Here is a 23490-nt window from a genome sequence, read left to right as displayed (position 1 = left end):
TAAATATATGTTGGAAGGCGAACATAAGAGTATTACCTCTTGTGTTTTTCAAAGGGACAACCCACGCTTATCGTCACCTCAAATCAATAGTGGTTAAAACATACTTGTACACCTGATCATTATTGAGTTCAATCAAGTCAGCAGACTAGATATAATCAACTTGTTTGGAATAAATCATCCTTCCATGAAACTTTTTGATTATTTGTTTATGTAATTCATCAGCTACTTGCACTTCAATATTAATGACATCTTGAAAGCCTATAAATTTTTTCAGTTTCCAAGCCCAAGTATCAATTTAGCACTGATCACCTTCTTCACGATGAACCAATCAACTTTTTCTCTCAAGGTTGGATTTTGTATCAGAGACAAATTATACAACATTTCTCTATCGGCTTCATGTTTTTCTTCCAATGTCGTGCTATTTCCATAATCAATATCATGCCTCATACATACTTCATCAACTCAATTTTTAGGTTTATACCAAGGTTTCGGATTGTCTGCCTCATCTAATCTTTTATTCAAGTTTGTTCCTGGACCACACAAAGAAAACCTTGTTAGATGTAATTCCCCTGGTATTCCAGTTGTTGTAAATTTACTTCCTGATAAAAACTTTTGTATATCTTCCCACGTTTGTGTTTGGAGATTAATTTACTCTTTTTGGAGCTACACACCAAACATATGCCTTTTTGTATAACCCCATTATTTTCACTTTTAACATACGAGATATTTTTAGTCATGGTTTTCTTTTTACATTTCAGACAATAACTCATTTATTTATGAGAAAAATTCCTGCAGAGTGCGAAAACCTTTTTGGTTTCCAACATGCACATTTGAATCTTGATTTTGAAAACATAAAGAATCCGTATAAATGTCTTCACTCTCTCCTCCATTTATTGAAGAAAAAACATTTCGACTTTAATCAAGGCCAATTACACCAACATCGTCAATAAAATATAATCTTTTCCTTCTTTCTCTTCTTTATCTCCACTTTCTCGTGAAAATCTTCTCCCTGAAATCGATGTTAATACTCTTGACACATATATTTTTACTGGACTTGTCAATTCTTTGTTTTCCTTGTCAGTGCATTGAGATCGAATTATTTTCTGTAATACCTCCAATCTGATTTTTTTATCTCACCCGTTTCCATATTTTTCTATTTATTCATTCTCTCTCTTTCATCCCTCTCTCTTTCCTCCTTGTCTCTCTTCTCACTCTCCTCCTAAAATCTTTTCTCCCTCTCCTTCTCTCTTTTCTCTCTCTCCTCCTTCTATCTCTTCTCCCGCTCCTTCTCTCTTTTCTCCCTCTCCTCCTTCTCTCGATTCTCCCTCTCCTTCTCTCTTTTTTCCCTCTCCTCCTTTTCTCTCTTCTCCCTCTCTTCCCACTCATCCTTCTCTCTTGCCTCAGTTTCCTCAACTCCTTTCTCATTCTTTGCTTCCACAAACTTTGTTGTTTTCACCAAGTGGATAATATTCTTCCTTACGAGATTGATTTAATTCGATCAAGTCTTCGAGGTTTATTTTAAATGACCAATTATACCATAATTCATTCATATCATATCCCCAATGCTGTATTATAAAAGAAATGAAACGCCCTTCTTTATAAAATTTTATTCAAATTGGAACTGTGAATTGTGTATGTCCCAGAGATATAATCAACACATGTATCTTTGGAATACACAGCCATTTTATTTGAAGATATATATTGTGATAAATCACTAAATCTCACCCACTCATTTTTATCTGTAGGGTTTGGATAATTTATTAATTTATAAGCATTTTTCACATTAGTATTTTCTGTTATACTATATTTCTGTCATTCAGCCTGTGCCTTTGTATAATAATTTGACAAATCAATATCCAGTTCTTGGGATACACCAAAGGTAGAATCATCTTTTTCCAACATATGTAATTTATATTAGATTAAAAACAACATCATAATTTTTTTTTTTTTTGAGTTGAAATAATACATTTCGACAACATTGACCACAACATTTGGAATTTAATTATAGGATTTGAAATGTTTGATAAACACCATTCTGCAAGAATTTCATGACTTGGAAGTCAAAACCATCAGGAGATGGAAGAACACAACTATCAAAATAATATTTCACCTGATTATTATAAATACAAGCCCAATGAGAACTGTATCCATTATTATCTTCGAAATTCATAATAATATTCTTTGTATATTTAGACAAGTTTGTTAACTCATCTCTCAAACAAAACTACATTATAAATTTTTAATTTCTTACAATATTTGGCAAGTTCGATATTTGATGTTGTATTTTTTCCAAATTCTTTAAACCACTCATCAATGCTCATTTATTTATGAGAAAGGTATAATCCATTAACACTTTTAGTAAATTTTGCACCTGTTTGTGCCAAAGAAGAAAGCATATCTCAAACTAACAATCTCACTTTGTCAGGAAGGCTTTCAAGTTTTTCTGCAAAATCTACAATTACACCACTTCTACTAATTTGTTTCATCAACTCTTTGTTTTGTCTTAACAACTTTTTGAGCCTGTATTTGAGCGTCCTTTCGTTGGCAGTTTTCACCGCTGCTGAAATACAGCCCGTCAATGCCACAGTCACATTTAAACCAGCAAATATAGGAATTAGAAATCGGAGAAATCCTACACTCGTCTCTCTTATTGAATATTTCTTCAACATTGGTTTTGACATTTTTATTTGAAGTGAGCCAGTGTCATTCAAGATTTTCAACTGTTTTCTTGTGAGCAAAACATCAATTATTACTGCTCCGTTTCTCTGAATTGTAGTAACGTTAATCGTACAAGGCTTTTGATTTTGAACACAAGATGATAGTTTATGAAGATTGTTTTCATTAAAATATTCTCATTTTGGTAGTTTTCCACTCATTTATTTATCAAAAAATTACGTGAGAGTCATCATACAGTAACACCATTATCTGTATTATTCTGTAATTCTGTTTCTTCCAAAAGCAAACAATATGTATCAACTTCTTCACTCTCTCCACTTCCAATGTATAGGGAAGTATCCACTCGATTATACTTTATAGTTTCCTTTTGAGCACTCAGATCAAACACATAGATTGTATACAAACTTTTAAATTCTGCCATATCCAAAATAGGTTCTTTATTTCCATTACTTTCACATACCTTTTGGTAAGACTTGTATGCTTCAGCATAATCATTTTTTCCCAATTAATTTCCAATCTATCTCGTGGATAAAATGTTCGATTGAGAGAAACACGAAGTTGTTCACCTTAGCATTATCACTCAATGCATCATTCTTATCAGTAGCAGTATCACCCTCTGGTTTTTAAAAAATGATCCACAGATATCGTGGCTTTCCTTCAAGAACACCCAAATTCCATGTGTAGGTGGTTTGGTTTTGTTTAACGTGTTGACATCTTCCTTTGAGGGATGATACATTGAGTGGTTTCTTTGAGTTTAATCTTCCATTCAACATCTCTTCTGTTTTAAGATTAGGAGTATATTCATTAATATACCAACTAATTTCATCAATTACAAATTTATTCTGATCACCAAAAGCACGAGCAACACCAAAAAGTAATCTATTTTCATTATCATTCCTTTGCAGTTGAAATATAATTTTAAGTCCATGCAAAACTTTATCAGAATCACAAAATCCAAATATACCTTTATGAGGAACTGCAATGATCAAACTATTCCCTGCATTTGTATCATCATTATACAATCCTTTTCTTTGACTATAACCAGGATCTGTGTTTGTTCCCATTGCCATATCAGGAATAAAACCTTCAACATCCCCCTTCCCCATTCTATCACAAAATGAATATGGTGTAAATTTCATTATTGCAGATGGAGCAGAGACATAATCAACCACTTCAACTTCATTCGTTCCAATATACAATCGAGTACTATCACACATTTTCCAGAATAAATCATTTACGAATGTAGCATTTGTGTTACTCGCAGCCTTCGTGAATGTAAATTTACACAAAAAGAAACTTTCGGCTGGATCCAAATAAGTTTGTTGATTATTATTTCAAAACTTTTTGTTCCATTTGTTTTCCAGTCTGTTCCTGTTATAGCTTTTACCTTGAAGTAGTCTTCTTTTTTAGTGGAGTTTGAGATTTTAATGGTATCATCCAAATTGTAGATACGATCAAATGCTTCCATACTTGTATTTATTTTGGACAAAAAAAGATGTTAAAACTTTTGAAACCATGACCCAAGTATTTGAATTATTTTCTGTCATTCTTGGGGAGACAACTGTGTTTTGCATTTCTTAATTTATTTTATTGCTTGCAATTTATGGGATTCCTTTTGGGTGTCTTTTATACTCTTTATAGCACCCACTACATTTCCCACAGCAGAAGCAGTTGAACCAATTAGGTCTTTATGTTGAAGAATATTTGAAACTATACCCATGAGAGTATTAATTATCCCATGTCATTTGTTTCTAAATTGATGTCCTCCACCCCGTTGTCTCTAAGTTTCATAGTATCCCCAACCAAGATACATACCTTCACCCTTTTAGTATGGGGAAAGGAACTTCCCATCCCCTGTAATTATTATATTTTTTCCCAACTCGTTTTTTCTCACAATAACCTTGTATTTATTTATTTATTTATTGGAAACGTCATGTTGGTGAATTCTGATGGATATACTTTCTCCCTTAAAATAAATCATGCGATTTTCTTGGTCGGTTATCCTAAAATTTACTCTTTATATGGTTTTTTCCAGCAACGTGAAGTTAAAACCAGATTTTCTCGGTTCCATATTGAATTTATAACCAATTGGGGTTGAGCATGCGCTGACTGAAAATATTGTGTTTGTTCTTATTCCATCATTATAAGCACCATCAATCAACTCACAGTGAATTAATACCGAATTTATTCCTGAGGATATTTGAATGACATTGTCGCTATAAAACTTCCCATTAATTTCAATCTTTTTTGAGGAGAAACACAATAACTCTCTAAATGAATGATCAATTGTGAAATAAACCTGGTCATTATTTATAAGTTTAATCATTGATTTTGAAGTATGTTTTTGAATATATATAACAATATGTTTTTGGTTTATCACACTGTTCTTTCACAAGGCAAGCAATTTCGGAAGACATTTGAGAAATCTCATATGCTCCAGGTGAAACTGTTATAGTTTTGTAACTGCTTCCCAGATTATAACTAAACATTTTTCTCATTTTTCTCTGTGATATTAGACAAGGTATTATAAGTTTCCATAGACAATGAAGATGCCTCATATTATTTTGTTGCATCAAGTTGTAGTTGGTAAGTGAAAGAAGATGTGTGATCACTCGTTGTGAAATTAAAACGAAGGATTGTACTTCTCATCTTATTTAATATGGGATAAAATGTCTTTGTATTGACGTTTATTAATTATTTTCAGATTAATTAACTGTTCTAAAATGGCTGATGCTTCATTAAAACAATTGTTATTTCCAGCCATCTTACTACCAAACAACAATCACAGTCAATTAATGAATTGTAATGGGTCATTTGGTAGAAAACTAACACCTGAACCAAGCCGAATTAAAGCCTCAATAATGTGTTTCTCCTTTCATTCTTCCTTCCTTTACTGGCAACAGAAACTCCGTCATCAAGAGAGTTTATTAAATCAAAATATACTCGATCATCCTCATTTTACATATTCAATGGTTTATCAAAATAACTTGATTCACCCCTCGCAGTTGTACTTTGTCTTCCATATTTTGTAAGAAGAAACATCAATCTCGGAGTTAATGTAACAGGTGGTTGAACAGAACTCAAGAACCTTAATTCATCATTAAATATCAATCCTTTTTCTTGAACAAGATGGAATATTGCTGGTTGTTCTGTTCGAATGAGACCTGCTATGGTTTTTCAATCTTTTGTATATTTATTGTTTTGGAAAGCATTCACAACATAATCAGGGGGTTGATTTCTCTCTTACAGATGTTGAAATAATCCCTTAGCATCATATTCAATTTTCCTATATCTTCTACTTCTTTATCCATCATTTGATGAAAATCTTTTATCATTTGAAGTTTTTAGGGGTGCATTCTATCATTCAATCTGGAGATATTTGTTGGGGAGTTTTCCTTTTGTAAGTGATTAAAATTTTTTGTCTTTTGTTTTCTTTCAAACGCTCCTTCACCCATTAGTTTCTGTCTCCATTTCTTCTTTATATCTTCCTGTTGTTTTACAACTTTTGAAACCACCTCTTGATGTTCCTTAAATCTTCTTGCTCTTTCTTTCGCATCCATTTATTTATAGGAAAATATCATTTACTGAATTGTAAAGGTCCTGCCTTTGGAATAAACTCACTCACTCTATTCTTTCCCATTTTTCCCTCCAGGCCTTCACAACAGCTGCTCACCACCACCTCTTATAACCCCCCATCCAAATCCTCGATCTTTTCTACCCCCGATAATCCACCCAAGCCCACCTCCTTCAAATTCCCTGCTTTCCTTCCTGAAAGTCCCAGTTATGTCCATCTTCTATTCCCCATGTTCCCCTTCCCATTGATCTCCCTTCCACAGATCTCCTAATGTCTCTGTTCCCCACTGTTTTGTCCTTCCCACTCCCCGCCCTCTTGTCTCATGCCCCCCCTTGCTGTGCGTTGTGTGTTAGCTCTCACACGAGCCTCGACAAGGTATCCAAAAAAATGGTCAATGGGGAAACTATCCTTTTCTTCATCATTCGAGTGGATGTGTTAAAATAAATTATTTTCTTTTAATATTTCATCAAATTCTTTATTCGATTAAATATGAGTTCTTATTTATGAATATTTGTTTCTGTTTTTCATACGTTTGTGTTGAGTTTCTTCATTAACATTAAAACCGAATGAGAAAATCTTAACTCCATGACCACTCAGATGTTTAGTCATTTCTCTCATTCTTTCTGGATTAGTTTCTAATATTAGCGGGGTCATATCCAGGACTCCCGTGACCATGGAGAGCATGTTCGTTTGAGGATGGATTTTGGTACTTTGGGGTATTTAGAAAAAAATGAGCTCCGATGCCCCTCACAAAAGTGTGTGCTAACTACACCAGAGGGCAAAATCCAAAATGGCCACTGGCGGCCATCTTGAAAATTACAAAATTACATTACTCTTCAGTAAAATAACTTACAGACATGAAATAAGTGTCGTTTTTTTACTAATTTAATAACGAGGTTTCCATTTCAGTGGTTATTTTCTCATTTTGCGGTAATCTTTAACATGAAATTCAAGATGCCTACCAACGGCCATATTGAATATTTGAATATGTCCCATCTTCCAAAATTTTGTAGCTTTTTACTATTATAGTAATTATGCTGTTTATTTTGTCACAGGTTCATTGGATTTCTGCGAGCAAAAGTCCACCGACTGCCACTACAACTGATCAGTCATCACATCACATCCCAACTGTTGAGTAACAGAAATAACTGAGTTCAGACTAACATGTCTGACTCATCAACCAGTAGCAGAAGTAGCAACCCCCCTCCTCAATGTGTGTTGCAATGTGATGATCATATTGATCAGGAAGACTCACTTGATGGGATTTCCAGTGGAAAGTGGCAAAGCTTGCATGAAAAAGCAGCTAATTGGAGGTGGCTCGATAGGTTTGGCATGGTGTATGAGAGTGTCAACTGGTAAAAGGGACACAAAAGTATTTACATGCACAAGGAATGTTACCTGTCTATTTCAAGCAAGAGAAAGCTCCAGCAAGCTGAAAAGCGAAAATCTGCATTTCGTGAACAAAACCTGAACAAAGCAGGTAACTCCTCGAGTTGCAGTTCTTCAGGCAGTCTTTAAATACTGCGTTGGCCTTGTTTTGCCCTGAGCTTTTCTGCTATTTGTATTTGGAGAACAGTTCCAGCTTATTTGTTCACACTAGTTCCAGCTGATTATTTTATTTCATTGAGTTTGTTGGATTCATGTTTTCTTTACAGTTGCACATTTTTATGCATAATTGGATGTGCAAAATTTTGACAATTGAACTTTATGTGTTGTGCCTGCATTTGCCTCTTTGATCAACACTGCTGTTTAATTGGGTTTGGATTTCCTCAATTGATCTTGTGTTTGCTAGTTTATACCATAACACATGAACTCAACACCTTGTTGTTTTTTTCCTGCATGTGCAGTGAATTTAAGTCTGAGTCCAAGACCCCAAAATCTTCTGCTGCTGAACCCCTTCCAGCTCCTTCACCGAAACGTCTACGTTCGAGTATAGGGCATCTACATGATAAAAACTTACGTGTCTGGTGCATGCATCCAGAAGACAAAAAGCATCCTTGATGGAAATTAAATACTTTGTATCTTCTAAATCAAGAAAATGCTTGGCACGTATTTAAACAGCATACAGTGTTACTTGACGACATCGACATGAGAGATCGCATTCTCAAACTGATTGACGCCACACCTGACCCATTTGCAGATAAGATACGATACCATCATCGCTGCTGACTCAAGTTCATCACCAACAATAAGATTAATGATGAAAGGCATGAGCTGAATGATGAATGAGCTGCAAAAATGACCATAAAAATGAGTTAGAAACAACCTAGATCAGATTTTCAGGTCTGACAATGACCATAAAATGGGCAAGTAACACCTGGAATTAATTTGTAGTCAAAAAGACACTTCATAATTCATGCCTGTATTTTAATTTACTCAAGATTTATGTACTTTAAAAAAAATTCCAAGATGGCCACTGGTGCCCATTTTGGATTTCATCGTGAAGATGACTTCCAAGTCAACAAGTTACGCCTGGAATGAATTTCCTGCCATATAATTACTTGAAAACAATACCTTAATCATCTTCCTACCTCAACTGGTTTGGAAGATGTGAAATATTCATCTATCCAATAAGGCTGTTGGCGGCGATCTTGGATTTCACATTGAAGATGACCACAAAATGAAAGAATAACCACTGGAATGGACACATAGTCATTAAATTAGTAAAAAAACAACACTTATTTCATGTTTGTAAGTTATTTTACTCAAGAGTGATGTAATTGTGTAATTTCCAAGATGGCCACCAGCGACCATTTTGGACTTTGCCCTCTGGTGGAGTCAGCACACACTTTTGGGACGGGAATAGGAGCTCATTTTTTTCTAAATACCCCAAAGTAGCAAAATCCATCCTCAAACGAACTTATGCTCTCCGTGGTCACGGGAGTCCTGGATATGACCTCACTAAAATTAGAAACTAATCCAGAAAGAATGAGACAAATGATTATACATCTGAGTGGCCATGGAGTTAAGATTTTCTCATTCGGTTTTGATGTTGATGAAGAAACTCAACGCAAACGTATGAAAAACAGATACAAGTATTCGTAAATAAGAACTCATTAATTCGAATAAAGAATTTGATGAAATATTTAAAGAAAATAATTTATTTGAACACATCCTCTCGAATGATGAAGAAAAGGATAGTTTCCCCATTGACCATTTTTTTTTTGGATACCTTGTCGAGGCTCGTGTGAGAGCTAACACACAACGCGCAGCAAGGGGGCATGAGACAAGAGGGGAGGGAGTGGGAAGGACAAAACAGTGGGGAACAGAGACATTAGAAGATCTGTGGAAGGGAGAGGGATGGGACGGGGAACATGGGGAATAGAAGATGGACATAATAGTGACTTTCAGGAAGGAAAGCAGGGAATTTGAAGGAGGTGGGCTTGGGTGGATTATCGGGGGTAGAAAATATCGAGGATTTGGATGGGGGATGATAAGAGGTGGTGGTGAGCCGCTGTTGTGAAGGCCTGGAGAGAAGTATGGGAAAGAATAGAGTGAGGGAGTTTCTTCCAAAGGCAGGACCTTTACAATTCATTAAATGATATTTTCCTATAAATAAATGGATGCGAAAGAATGAGAAAGAAGATTTAAGGAACATCAAGAGGTGGTTTCAAAAGTTGTAAAACAACAGGAAGACATAAAGAAGAAATGCAGACAGAAACTAATGGGTGAAGGAGAATCTATGACCCTACTGGATCCCAAAACCACCAGATTTTAGTTTGTATAACTCAATTTTTCAATGTGAATATTTTGTTGCACCAAGAGAGACCTCCTCAAATATTTGGCCTTCTTTCCTCAATCACATATGTTCCTCTATTGAAATGTAGTAATAATCTTCACCCACTACTTCCCATGGTCACATTACTCTGGTGTTTGTAGAGACAATACAAATCACAGGGTGTTTTTAAAAAAAAAAACATGTAATCTTTTCATTATCTTCGCAGATGTAATTTTTTGACTGCCGTTGAATTCCTTACCAAATCTTACTACACTGGTTACTAAAAGTTCACTTTTTAAGAACCTGGATTTAAGAAAGTTTTTCCAGAAGCAGATTTACCCACAAGATTGATAAAAAAAACTATTTTTAGATGTGATTGTTTATAAAATAAAAATTTTATCCCTCAGTATCTCATCTTGTTATACAACAATATATATATATATATATATATATATATATATATATATATATATATATATATATATATATATATATATATATATATATATATATATATATATATATATATATATATATATACACACACACACACACATAATATATAATATAAATATATATATATATATATATATATATATATATATATATATATATATATATATATATATATATATATATATATATATATATATATATATATATATATATATATATATATATATATATTTTCCAGCCGTATGTTTCATATACTCCATAAATACTTTTTTACTTTTTTGCATCACGTTGAACAATTGTGTATCCAAAAATTGTTTAAATCTATTGAATTTAACTTGAATAAAATAAAAGCATTAGCATTATTTCTTATTGAATGACGAGGGAGTTGAAAGTATGATTGACAAAGATAAATACAATTACAAGAAGAATGTCTCCCTCTTGTGTAATAACTATCCATAACCATATGGTTTGTCTCATTAATACAATCATCAAAGATAACGAGATTCTTTTTTTTTTTTTTCAAATCTTGGGGTGAAGGTATATCATCCATATTATCACGAAGAATACAAGTTATAGGATTTGATTTCTTTTTATATTTCTGTGTATTGCAAATTAGTTGAAATATATCTTCAATGTTATAATCATTCAGTTTTTTTGAAGTTTAAAGAATCCAATTATGTGTTCTTTTTGAAGACCTGCATTAATACCTTGTGAGAGTAGTTTATACTCAGGTTGAAAACTTGACTTTGTGAAAATTTATAAATCCTCAAAATCTAAAACTTTGGAGTCAGGAGTATCTGCAAAAGCAGGCTGTTTTTCCACATCCACTTGAACCAACAATGAGACATCTTAATGAATTTGGAAGATTTTGTTGGTTGTCCAATGTTTTCTTATTTTTCCCAAATGGGTAAAAAATCATTCATTTATATATTTGGAAAATAGGCTATTTAATTTTTTATTGCCTTTTTTGGAAACTCTATGTTTTGTCTTGAATTTAGGTTTAATTTCAAGATAACCCATTATTTTATTTATACAATATTTTGTGTTGATATTTCCCTGAAAACGATAATCGTTAATAATATACATCATCAATCCATTAAACATTACCTTCATTTGTTGTCTCTTCTCTTGTAAGAAAAGGCGTATTATCATCCTCATACTTTACGTTCATTTCTCTTGTTAATCTTGTGAAATAATTAATTTTTGGTGTAATTTTGAAACAGTTGTTTTACTTTTTATATTTTTTTTATTTTCAATAATTGGAAGATAATCACAGAATATGCATTGTTTATGGGCTTCTTACTTTGTGTTTAATCCCACTCTATCAGATGCAAGACAATTCTCAAATTCATCATATGGAGAATCATGGAATTGAAGAAGCTCAAGATCTTGTGTACTATTCATATTTATGAAGTAAAACTTTACTTCACACAAAAGTCATCTTCAGTATTTTTATTGGTGCTCTCATAGTCATCTATAAAACTACTTTCATAACTATCATTTGAACACAAACTCGGTATCATGACTGTCTTCTGTTCCAACAGAGATACTATCATCCTCTCATAATCTTCAAAGTATTCATTTTAATCATGACTCATATGTAATTAGTAGAAAAAACATGACAATCTATTTATACATACTTTTTTTCATAAACACATTCAAATACTGCATTTCTTAGATTAAAGATAATTTTAAAATGGTCCAAAATGTAATTTCACCTGATATATTAACATCCTTTATTTCATCAAGATTTCCATCTTTTGGGTTGTTGAAAAAAATACAAATTTCTCCTTGCATATTACAAATGGTTTTATCTTTTCTTTCTAAAGCTTCATCCATAAGGTTTTTCTTTTTTGATACTTTTTGTTGTTTCATTGCTTTTTCTAGTTTGGAATATATTGCCAGAAGGAGAGGAGAAACTTTTGTTAGAGCTACATTAACCCTCAACGGCATACCTGGGGTCAATTTGACCCAACATGCAGGTTTTTTGTGTGTAAAAAAATAATATTAGCCGATATCAGCCCATGGTCTCTGTTTATCCTCACCCCATATATGTATGTTATTGTTGTAAAATTTAGCGAATATAGGGTAATACATATGGGAGATATTTGCAGGAGAAAATAATGGGGTCTATATGACCAACGCTGGGAGAACTCCCAAAAAACATTTACATTCATAACTATGAACACTTTATCCCGTTTTCTTTTCTGGAATTGTTATTATTTCTCAAAGAACAATAAAGGTGTTTCCCAATTGTTTTCATACTGTTATAATCTGTATCATTCTGTGACAAAAAGGGGATTGGAATGGTTCCAGGAATTGCTCATTCCTGGAAATGGGATATTCCAGAAATCGAAACTGCAGTTAATAATGCTAGTGTATTTGCATTTTCCTTCAAACCATGGCCAACCAAAGGAGAGCACGGTATTCTGTTGCTGATTAATGTATCTTAGACAAATATTAGAAGATGAAAGTGACAGTGAGTCTTTATCTGATCCAAGCGATGATGATTCCCACATCCCAGATCAGGCTGCAGTCCGTGATACATCAGATGAAGATCAGGTTTCTGACGTTGATGAACAGCCAGATGAAATATCTGCTGATTCCGGACATTCTTACAATCAGTCTGATAATGAGAATGCTCAGTAAGGCCAGGCCATAGCAGAAAGGCCACGTGGTCGAGGTCGTAAATACCTCAAGCAGTTGGCATACGGCCTCACCAACGACTGGATTGACTTGACACTCAGAATGTTCATGTTCTCCAGCCGGCTGTAGTGACCGCATTACATCAACTTGGAAAGGTTGCTGCAGCAATCCAGAGACCACACCAGGCTAGAAGTCCTGCCAGGAAACGATGCCAATTATGCAGAAGGCCACAGGACAATAAGACCTTAACTGTCTGATTAAATTGCAGCAAATATGTTTGTGGTACTCATTCAACCACTGTTACTACTTGTACAAATTGCGAAGCGTAACTAGAACAATGAACCTCATAAATCGAGACACTACAATGAAAAATGACTCATATTTCTTTCATTATTATGGAAACTGCCATATTTTAATTTTGTATATTATGCTGTTGCTGCTTTCTGTGTAAAAAGTTAATTAGTAAAATGTGTAGCCATTCGCACATTAATTTCTGATTGTTTTTGTTCCGGAAATCACTAGATATTGAATACATTTCATATGTATCATCAACTTCTCAATGTTTTACACTGTTTTTTACAAACTGGGTATGATATATTTGAAAAATGTTGCAACATTTGGCTTGTGTATCGACCAAATCAATGACCATTTTGAATGGGGTCAAATTGACCCCAGGTGTGCCAATGTGTGAGTGTTGGTATACGAGCCGTTGAGGGTTAATTGATATTCTTCCAAATATACGAAAAGCCCTTCCACTGAAGGAAATTGAAGAACTGATATTATTCACCATAATTGTCTTTATCCAATAGTTGTTGTATTTATCTTAATTCAATCAATCAATTACATCCTCAACATATTTATTAGTATCTTTAACAAATGTAGAGATTGATTGAAACGTCTTTTGTGTCTTGATACCTTGTATTTATTCAGTGAAAAAGAAAAAAGTTGGTCGGTAAAATGGTTTTAAGCACAGATTCATAAATTAATATAATGGGATTTTCATCAAGAAAATTCTTGTTTCAGCAAAGTTTTGCCATATTAATATGGTGAAGACAATGTACTGCGACATTTGTAATTATGAATATAAATGTTATAAAAAAAAAACAGCTTCAAACCATAAAACACACATTCAATCTTTTCAGACCAATATCTCCATTTGAACGAGAAACAAAACCTTGTGATGTCTGTTTTAAGGATGTCTTAAAATGGTTCTAAAAAACACCTTTAATTACAAAAACAAGAAAACAACATTGAAAGAAACTTGAAGAGAAATAAGAAGAAAATTGGATGAGCGGGAGATGTCATTGACAAAAAAACATTTGAAATAACAACTCTTTAAAGAACTTTTAAAGATTGGATGGAGGTAAAACTTATGAGATTTTATATTAGTGTAACATCGATTTGAGAAGCAATTCATATCTCAAAGGATTCAATTGTCACAGGTGTAAGTGGAATGTTGAAAAAGCATAAATCATTCAACATATATCTTGGAGCATCCTTTACCTTCTCAAGAGAAGGTAATGTTTTTGAAAAAATTAATATGAGAACGAATCCACCACACCTTATTCCATCAATTGATAGCTTCCTTCAATCTACCTTTGAAGAGCTTATTAGATTTGAATTATAAGAACAACAGCAAGGTAGTGGGTCCAACATTGGGAATGTTTCATGTATCAATCTTCATATTCTTAAATGCACTCCGCTCAAGACTTCTTATATTGAGTTAGCTCAGGATAAATAGAATAAAAAGGCAATAATTAATTTGAAAAATACTGATAATAAATGCTTTCTCTGGAATATCTTTATACATCTTTATAAAAAAGAGATCCTCAGTCAAGAGCTATTCAGTGGTTGTCAACATTTCTTCAGTTCTTCAAATGAGTTTCAATATATTCCGACAACTAAATTACAAACAACATTGTTTGACAAAGAGAAGTATGTTTTACATCAAATAAATCTAAAGAAATTTATTGAAGCAGGACTACAAGTTAAAAAGGTACATCGGGTAATAAAGTTTAGTCAAAGTCATTGGTTAGGTCAATGTATTGATTTTAATACGAGGATGAGAACAAAGGCTAATAATGCTTTTGAGAAGTACTTTTATAAGTTGATGAATAATTCTGTATTCGGTAAAACAATGGAAAATATAAGGAAGAGAAAAAATGGAAGACTTGCTACAACTTGGGTGCAGGCGGATAAGTTGATAAATAAAGCAAGCTTTAAAAGACAAGAAATATTTGCAGATAATTTTGGTGCTGTTCATTTGAATAAAGAGAGTGTAAAGATGTATAAACTGATTTATATGGGAACATCTGTTTTCGTTATTTAAAAGTACTTTTTCTAATAATCTCAAGAAAAGGTATGGTGAGAATATTTATTGCTATATATTGGAATAGATATCTTTATACTGGAGATAAATTAGATGATGTGTGTCAGGATATGAAAGATGTAGATATTTATGATTCAAGTAATTATGATCCTAATAACCCACTCTTTTCAAATAAGAATAAAAAGGTTGTTGGAAAATTTAAAGATGAATTCGATGAAAAGATATTAAGTGACTTTGTGAGTGTTAGATCAAAGGCATATGCTTATAAATACTTAACGAGAGGATTAAATGAATTCAAATGTGAAAAGAAACTTAAAGGTCTAAAAAAGAGTGCATTCAAAGAGACCATGAACTTTCAACATTACATTGAATGTGTAATGAAGAGAATCTTAATCTTATGGAGAGATTAATCTTATTCAAAATAATTTACACAAAATATTCTCAGGGACTGTTAGTAAGAAAGCTCTAACATCATTTGATGATGAAAGATATATCATGAGTGATGGAATAAATACATTACATTTTGGGTTTAAAGTATAAGTATAAATAAAAAATGGGGTTGGGGGTTTTAACGGGCTACCACTGCATTATTTTTAATTGATGAATAAATTAAGTTATTCCTGAAAATAAAACATACTCTCATTATGGCTACTCAATTTGATTGAATAAATAACTATATGAAAGTGGGAGAAGCCCAGCCCCCAGAAGGTGTGGGGGAAGTAGTTTCAAAGAGGAGCGCTATGACAAAGTAATTTGTACCAGTTTGAAAAGGCAAAACATGAGTGAGCGTAAGCGAGCGAATCTTGCGACTTTGAGAAATGGAAGACATCACTGTGGCAAAGCTTCTTATTTGACACAACTCTTGTGTGTGAGAGGGTATTTAATAAATAAATGTTGGAGATACTTGTGCAGGTAGATTTGACCACAGTGGTCAAGGGCTTTGGTAAACACTGCATGTCTTGTTCTTCTTATCTGTATGAGAGAGATGCTCTGGCCAATGCACATGCTAAACTGAGGGTCTCTATCCCACACCCCCTCATTCCGCCAGGTGCACACAAATCCAAATAGGGAGATATTTTTCTCACTCTTTTAATTATTTCTGCTTTGAAAACCCTTTTGTAGTTTGACATTGAATAATTAGTTTTCCTGGAAAATATGCTTATGGCATATACCACGACTCATTCAATTAATATGTATACTGAAAGTAATGTCACATGTAGTTAGGGATTGCTTGGATTCACAAAAGGCTTTTGCTCCACATGTGTGTTTCTGTAATTCAATAAACAATCTTAATTGGAGGATTATAAAGTCTGTTGTGATTTATAGGTATTCAAATATTCCACTGTGGAATTAGGCACAGCGAGCAGGGCATGCTGAGCCTGGAGAAGGAGAGGGGTCCTCTGCTGGGCTCACAGCAAGCACCTGGAGCCAAGGGGTATTCAAAAAGGTAAGATACCATTTGAAATCTCTGGATAGGGGTGTTTTGCTCTCCTCATGCAACTTGCCTGCCTTCTCTCTGTAGACATAGCACTTGACCGAACCAAAATTTAAAGGTAAGAATACAAGATTGTTTATTGTATAAAATAAAGAGGATCCGAGAATAGTGTCAGGTTTGCCCGATGTGGTGAATAAAATACTCCATAAGAGGCAAGTGACTTATAGTTCCTTTAGTTAGTCTAACATCTTGTCAGGTTGTTTTAGAAGTGCTCAGTCACAGGCAGTGGCAGGAGGCATTGCACAGAAAGTTGTAAAACTGCCAAGTCTGGAAACAGCAAAGGGCACTGCATAATAAATATGTCACGAAGTCAAGGGTTGGCAGAGAGGGGCAGATTTTGCTTTAGGCTTAGTGACAGAGGTGGATTAGGCACCAAGTTTATGTGAGCTGAGGGCTTAAGGGGTTGGAAAAAGCCGCTTTGCACAAATCAATACAAAAGTTAAAATAAAGTTTGATTTCTGAGGACTGACTTGCACTCAAAGCGACTGCAAAATAAGGAAATGCAAAACCACCTCCAAAAGCCAAAGCATGGCAATGCTCGCACGAGTGTGTCAAATGCTGAATATATGTATAAGATCTATGAAACAGGTACTTCAAAGGATGTGAAGTTATCGGCAGAGTGGACCGAAAAAACAAAAATTAAACTTCCTTGAAGGAGACACATTCAACCGGAATAGACTTGAAAACCTAATAGGCCATGGGCTACATGTGGCTACCATGCACCCCCCCCCAAACTCAATGAACCTATGTTTTTTTTCTGAATCCCCTGGATGTGCTGAATAACAAATTGAATGTTAACATTGAAAATATAGGGATGCACTTCCGGTTTTGACCCTATAACTCATGGTACCCTAAAAACCGCTAATCGCTGCTCCATGTTGGTCATGATTTCTATGCCTCATCATATCAACTTGTAGAATGGCTCAATGAAGGTCAATGTTCAGATTTGATATACCAAATAATAGCTCATACTATTCTGCTTATTTTCTTATGTCTGATAAGTTGTTACAGTACATATTGCCAAAATCACAGTCATTTGAATGAGCATACCCCTATCCAGGGATATTCACGCACTGACTGACACTTTCATGTTTCACATTTTTTATTTTACTGATAAGTTTTGTTTTCTATTACAGAATCTAGTACTCAAAGAACAATTCATTAAGCTTGACAAGTAAATATTTCCACTTTGATTTTATTCCTCAATTCTTTTTTGTTTTTCTATTTTCAGATTTCACCTGGATGATGTCTAATTCATCAGACCTCGGTGACTAGAATGCGCCTCCCCCAAAGCGATTAAAAGGGTGTCCAAGATTGTAGTTTGCTAGTGTGCATTGTGCATCTCCCAGGATTACAATATGGACCATTGCTACAATTATCTGCAAATGAGGATGGTAACCAAAAATTGGATAAATTGAAAGAGATTCGTGATAAGAGACTCACCCAACATGCAGGTTCTGTTCACCAGATGAAGGACACGTGTAATCTTATTCCTGATTTCATAAAAGAGCACCATCATGGTTATCATAGGGTGTGTTATCAGCGTTTCACCATGAACATCAATCGTTGGGCTAGACACTCGGATTCACAAGAACCATCATGTTCCCAACCAAGAAGATGCAGTTCAGCAGATCATATGTTGTTTGCACCAGACTGTATTTTTTGCAATTCTGAAGGAAGGAAAAAAGTTAAAAGCAAGGGGGTGTGGAAGACCGCAGGCATGAGTAGCTTTATTTCTGATGGTTGGCAAACAATTTTAGAGATAGCCGAGAAGACAAATGACGAAAAACTGCTCACACGGATTAGATGCCAGGATCTGTTTGCATGTGAAGCCAAATTTCACAAGTCGTGTGGAACAAAGTACCTACAGAAGCCAGACAAGTGGAGAAGTACCAATGTCCAGAACAAAGATAAGCAAGTTCAACTGATGGAGGAACATAATCATGCATTTCACGATGTGTGTGAGGTAATCGACACTGATGTTCTACGAGACAAGAAGATGGTGAAACTAACGAAAACGAAACGATGGTGAAACTGATGGTGAAACTCTTGATCTTGTCAAGACAAACATAGCCAGCTTGGAACTTACAGAGTTCGCAAATCCAAACTTTCGTGGAGAAAACTTCAAAATCAAACTTGAGAAACACGAAGAGTACAAGGACAGATTGGCCTTCTGCAAACTGTATTCCTCAGCAAAAATGCAGTCCTATATTGTATATAGTTCTGACATTGATGTGAACAATGCAGTCCGATTAGCATACGAGCTAGCTTTGACAGATATGATACAAGAAGCTGGAACATACTGCTTCGGGTGATTTTTGACAGTTTTGCTATGTCCAATGAACTAAAATGGCCACCAACTGCTCAAGATCTTGGAGATGTGAAGGATATTGTACCATCATAACTCGAGAAATTTCTCAGCTATGTCAAAGGTGGAAAAGCCACCACTCGTACATCGAAGTCACATCGACTGGTATACTCAATAGGACAAGACATTTGTCGAGCAGCTACCAATGGTGAGTGGAAACTCCCAAAACACATGTTGATATGCATGACACTCCGCCACCTGTTCAGGAGTGAGCGACTGATCACCTTACTGAATCGAATGGGACATTCAGAGAACTACTCATTTTCATTGGAACTAGAAACAGCTCTCGCATTGGCTGTGGGTGAAACTTCAAATTTCTTGTCAACTCAAATCATCCGATCTCCAGATGCACCTTCTGTCTTTCACTCTAAATTTGACAACTTTGATCAACTACTAAATAACCTCACTGGAATGGGATCAATCCACACTGCCCATGGTATGATGCTGCAGGATATAGAAGGGAGACCAGAGGACCACGGAGGTACTCGTGTAGAAATACCATCCATTCCACGGAATATGACAACAAAACAACGCTCTCTAAACATCCAATCATCTGAATGTCTTCCAGATTGTTATGTCACCCAGCGTAGGAGTCCTCAGATAACGATTGTGCAGCGAACATACCCCGGTGGTGAAGATGCCCAACACAAAGCCAGAATCAACCATTTCTTGTGGATGCTGATACGACAACAAAATTGTATGTCACAACAAGTACCTGGATGGACAGGAATCATCTCAATGTCTGGTCAGAGACCCGAGACTCTCACCACCATAGATTACTACCCTGTCATAGCTAGCCCCATTACTGACTATAAAACAGTACAGGAGTGTTTACGTTATGCTGAAGAAGCCACAAATGAAGTCAAGCAAAGGTACACCATCACTACGTTTGACTTTGGGGTATGTATGAAGACTTATCCCCTCGTTTGCAACAACCAGGTCAGATACGAGAAGCACGTCATCCTCATTGGGACGTTCCACCTGATATGTGCCTACATGAAGATGATTGGAAAGAAGATGAATGGATCAAGGCTCTCTGACATACTGTTGGCAGCAGGCTTAATAGTATCTGGTTCCATCGAGGGTGTGCTCTCAGGGAAACACTATGACAGAGCAATGAACTGCCACAAAGTCATCCTGGAATGTCTAGAGAGACTTCTTCTTTCACAATATCTGGCAAGCCATAACGAAGCTGATGTGTTTACATCTCTAACAGAACAATCAAAGAAGGTTCTATATGATATCACACATACCCCATCTGAGGAAACCATGAATACAGCACTTGCAGACGAGGAGTTGAAAAGGTACATCGAGGGATTTATGCAATATCGGGATGATTCCAAGACAGGAAACCTTGGTACAACTGCCCAATTCTGGGTATCATACATGGACCACGTATGGCTGGTGTTAACACTCACACATGCTGGGAAGCACAAGACTTCCTTCTCTATGCCCATTGTCTTCATCTGATGTCTGACTTATTCTTTAGTTTTGGAGGCCAGAACTATGCCAGATATCTTTTATCCAGATACATTCCATATTCTCTTTATTCCAGAATTGATTCCAGATATCCAGATACATTCTTCTCTTTGTTCATTGCAAATATCGAAATATCCCATCCAGAAGCCACAGAGTTGATGAGGAGAGGTGCAATCAGTGTTGCTCGTTCTTTCATTCCTGGAAATCGATGTGCCAATGATAAAACCATGGAGGAAACATTCATGCGTCATGCCAAATCCCATGGCAGTGCAGGTGGAAGTGGTACTGTTGTGTCAGGTGTTCTAACCAATCATGATGCCTACCAACGTTGGGTGAGAACAACACATGCCAGATCACAGTATGTGAACACGAAGCTCAGTATGGCCGATATGTTGTCGGGATCCACCGAAGGAATCAAACACCGTGATTTACATCCTGCAGAAGTATTGAAAAGTGAAAAGCTGGTGTGCAGAACAATGGAGGCAGTGGAGAGTTTCCTGAATCCGTTCACTGTAGATAGTCCAGATCAACTGCTGATTCTCTCATCAGGTGCTGCTGCATCATTAGCTGTACAGAAAGATGTACTCCGTGCAAAACAAGCAGGTAGAAAGGTAAAGGAAGTGTTTATTGCTTCACGTCTGGAGAGTGGAAAGGACTTCTTTGAGCCAGTAAAGCGCATGAACCTAATGACTCTAGGACACATGAGTAAGAAAAGCAAGGTAAAGACAACAACGAATAGAGTTATGCAGTACAAACAACAAGGAAATGTCACCTTCCAACTCCTCATGAAATCCCAAAGCCAAGGCGTACAACTGGATCTTAAGGAACTGATGACATACCCATTAACTCCTGTGCCATACAGTATAGGGACTGCTGATGGTTTCTTAGCAAAGACGGACAAGTCTAAGGCGTTGCATCATCTCACAAAGGGTCATGAGGATGCTGTAGTACCCCATCAAGTGAAAAGCTAGCAATTCATGATGGTAATGCTGTATTCTACTACATGAAAGAAACACCAGGAAACTTTAGCCAGATATGTTCCAAAGTGTTTGATATAATGCCACCGTTAGGTGATGTTTTCAGCACAGATTCCTACATGCCTAACTCTGTGAAAGCAATGGAGCGACTAAGACGAGGTTGTGGTGAAAAACTGATTATCAAAGGAGAGAACACCAACAAACCATCTGACTGGAAATTGTTCTTGGGCAATGATGTCAGCAAGCAACAGTTTATTGCACTACTCACTCGACTCTGGAGCCAAGATGCATGTGCCAAGAAGCTACAAGGAAGACAAGTGACTTTAATCTGTGAAGGCACTGCATACCTCCTGACAATTGATGATGGTCTGTCAACACATAGAAGATAAATTCCCATGCTCAAGTCAACCCAGGAGGAATCTGATTCGTGTCTCATCCTATATTGTAAACATGGTAGTAGTCAGAGTTACATGTACTTGAGGGTGAAGAGTCCAGACACTGCTGTATTCTTTATACTTCTCCACTATGCACCCACAATCGCTAATGTCACCATCTTGTTTGACACTTGCACTGGAAACAAGAAAAGACTGCTAAATGTGAGTGATATGTCACGAGGTTAAACCCAGCAACACTGTACAGCTCTGATGGCACTCCATGCATACAGTGGATGCGACTCCACAAGCGCCTTCAAAGGATTAGGAAAAGTGAAACCTCTCAAGAAACTATTGCAGATGCCCAAATTTGTGCCAGTGCTTGCTTGGCTGGGAGACTCCTGGCATGTACGTACAGAGCTCGTAGACGATCTTGACGAGTTCACGTGTGCCATTTACGAAAGGCCATGCATGCGCAGAGTTGATGAAGCACGCTTCCTTAAGATGAGCCAGTTGTGTGACACAGATAATGACACATCAATCAAAACTTCACACAACATTGATATCGCTAATCTACCTCCATGCCGAAAATCGTTAGAGCAACATATCAGGAGAGTGAATTATCAGGTTGGAATATGGAAGAGAGCGCATTTCACTGATCCTGATATCCCTCTGGCTACTGATGGCCATGGTTGGACAATGGTTGATGGCAAAATGGAGCCGTTATGGTATGACGGAGATGTACTTCCACAACAATTAATAGATATTGTTGAAGGTTCACCGACTGATGATGAGGACGAATCAGATGATGATGATCCACTTCCTGCAGGAACAGACTATCCTGCTGGAGACAGTTCAGAGAGTGATTCTCATTAAACCTATGTATGAACATTGATATTTCAAATGTGCTTATTAATGAGAGGAGTGTTGCATGATTATAATTATATAACTACATGTACCCATCAAGTCGATGATTATTTTGTTGGTGCTAAATTACAAATAATAATAACACAATTACAATGTATGCACGAGAATCATTCTTGAAAGTGGGGTTTGGACCAACTTTCAGCATTCACCAACAAAGTTTAAAATGTAACTTCGTAACTTATTATCAATGTATCTGGATAATATTGGTATTAAAATAATTCCGTTGCCTACTAGAATGCTATGAATGACTTTTAAATTGATTATCTTTGCCATATTTATCAGTAAAATAAAAAAATGTGAAACATGAAAGTGTCGGAGCAGCGATTAGCGGTTTTTAGGGTACCATTAGTTATAGGGTCAAAACCGGAAGTGTATCCCTATATTTTCAATGTTAACATTCAATTTCTTATTCGGCACATCCAGGGGATTCAGAAAAACATAGGTTCATTGAGATGTGGGGGGGGGGCATGGTAG

General features: G+C 35.7%; 1 pseudogene; it reads left to right on the top strand.

The window, feature by feature from the left end:
- The first annotated feature begins 7630 nt into the window (after positions 1-7630).
- Positions 7631-23107, top strand: LOC147035822 (uncharacterized; annotated as a pseudogene).
- Positions 23108-23490: the final 383 nt, after the last annotated feature.

Source organism: Eptatretus burgeri, chromosome 1 (genome assembly GCF_056783735.1).
Source record: "Eptatretus burgeri isolate ZD-2024b chromosome 1, Ebu_testis_v1, whole genome shotgun sequence".
Taxonomy (NCBI): domain Eukaryota; kingdom Metazoa; phylum Chordata; class Myxini; order Myxiniformes; family Myxinidae; genus Eptatretus; species Eptatretus burgeri.
Note: the sequence above shows the minus strand (reverse complement) of the source record. Positions and strands in the feature narration are given on the sequence as shown.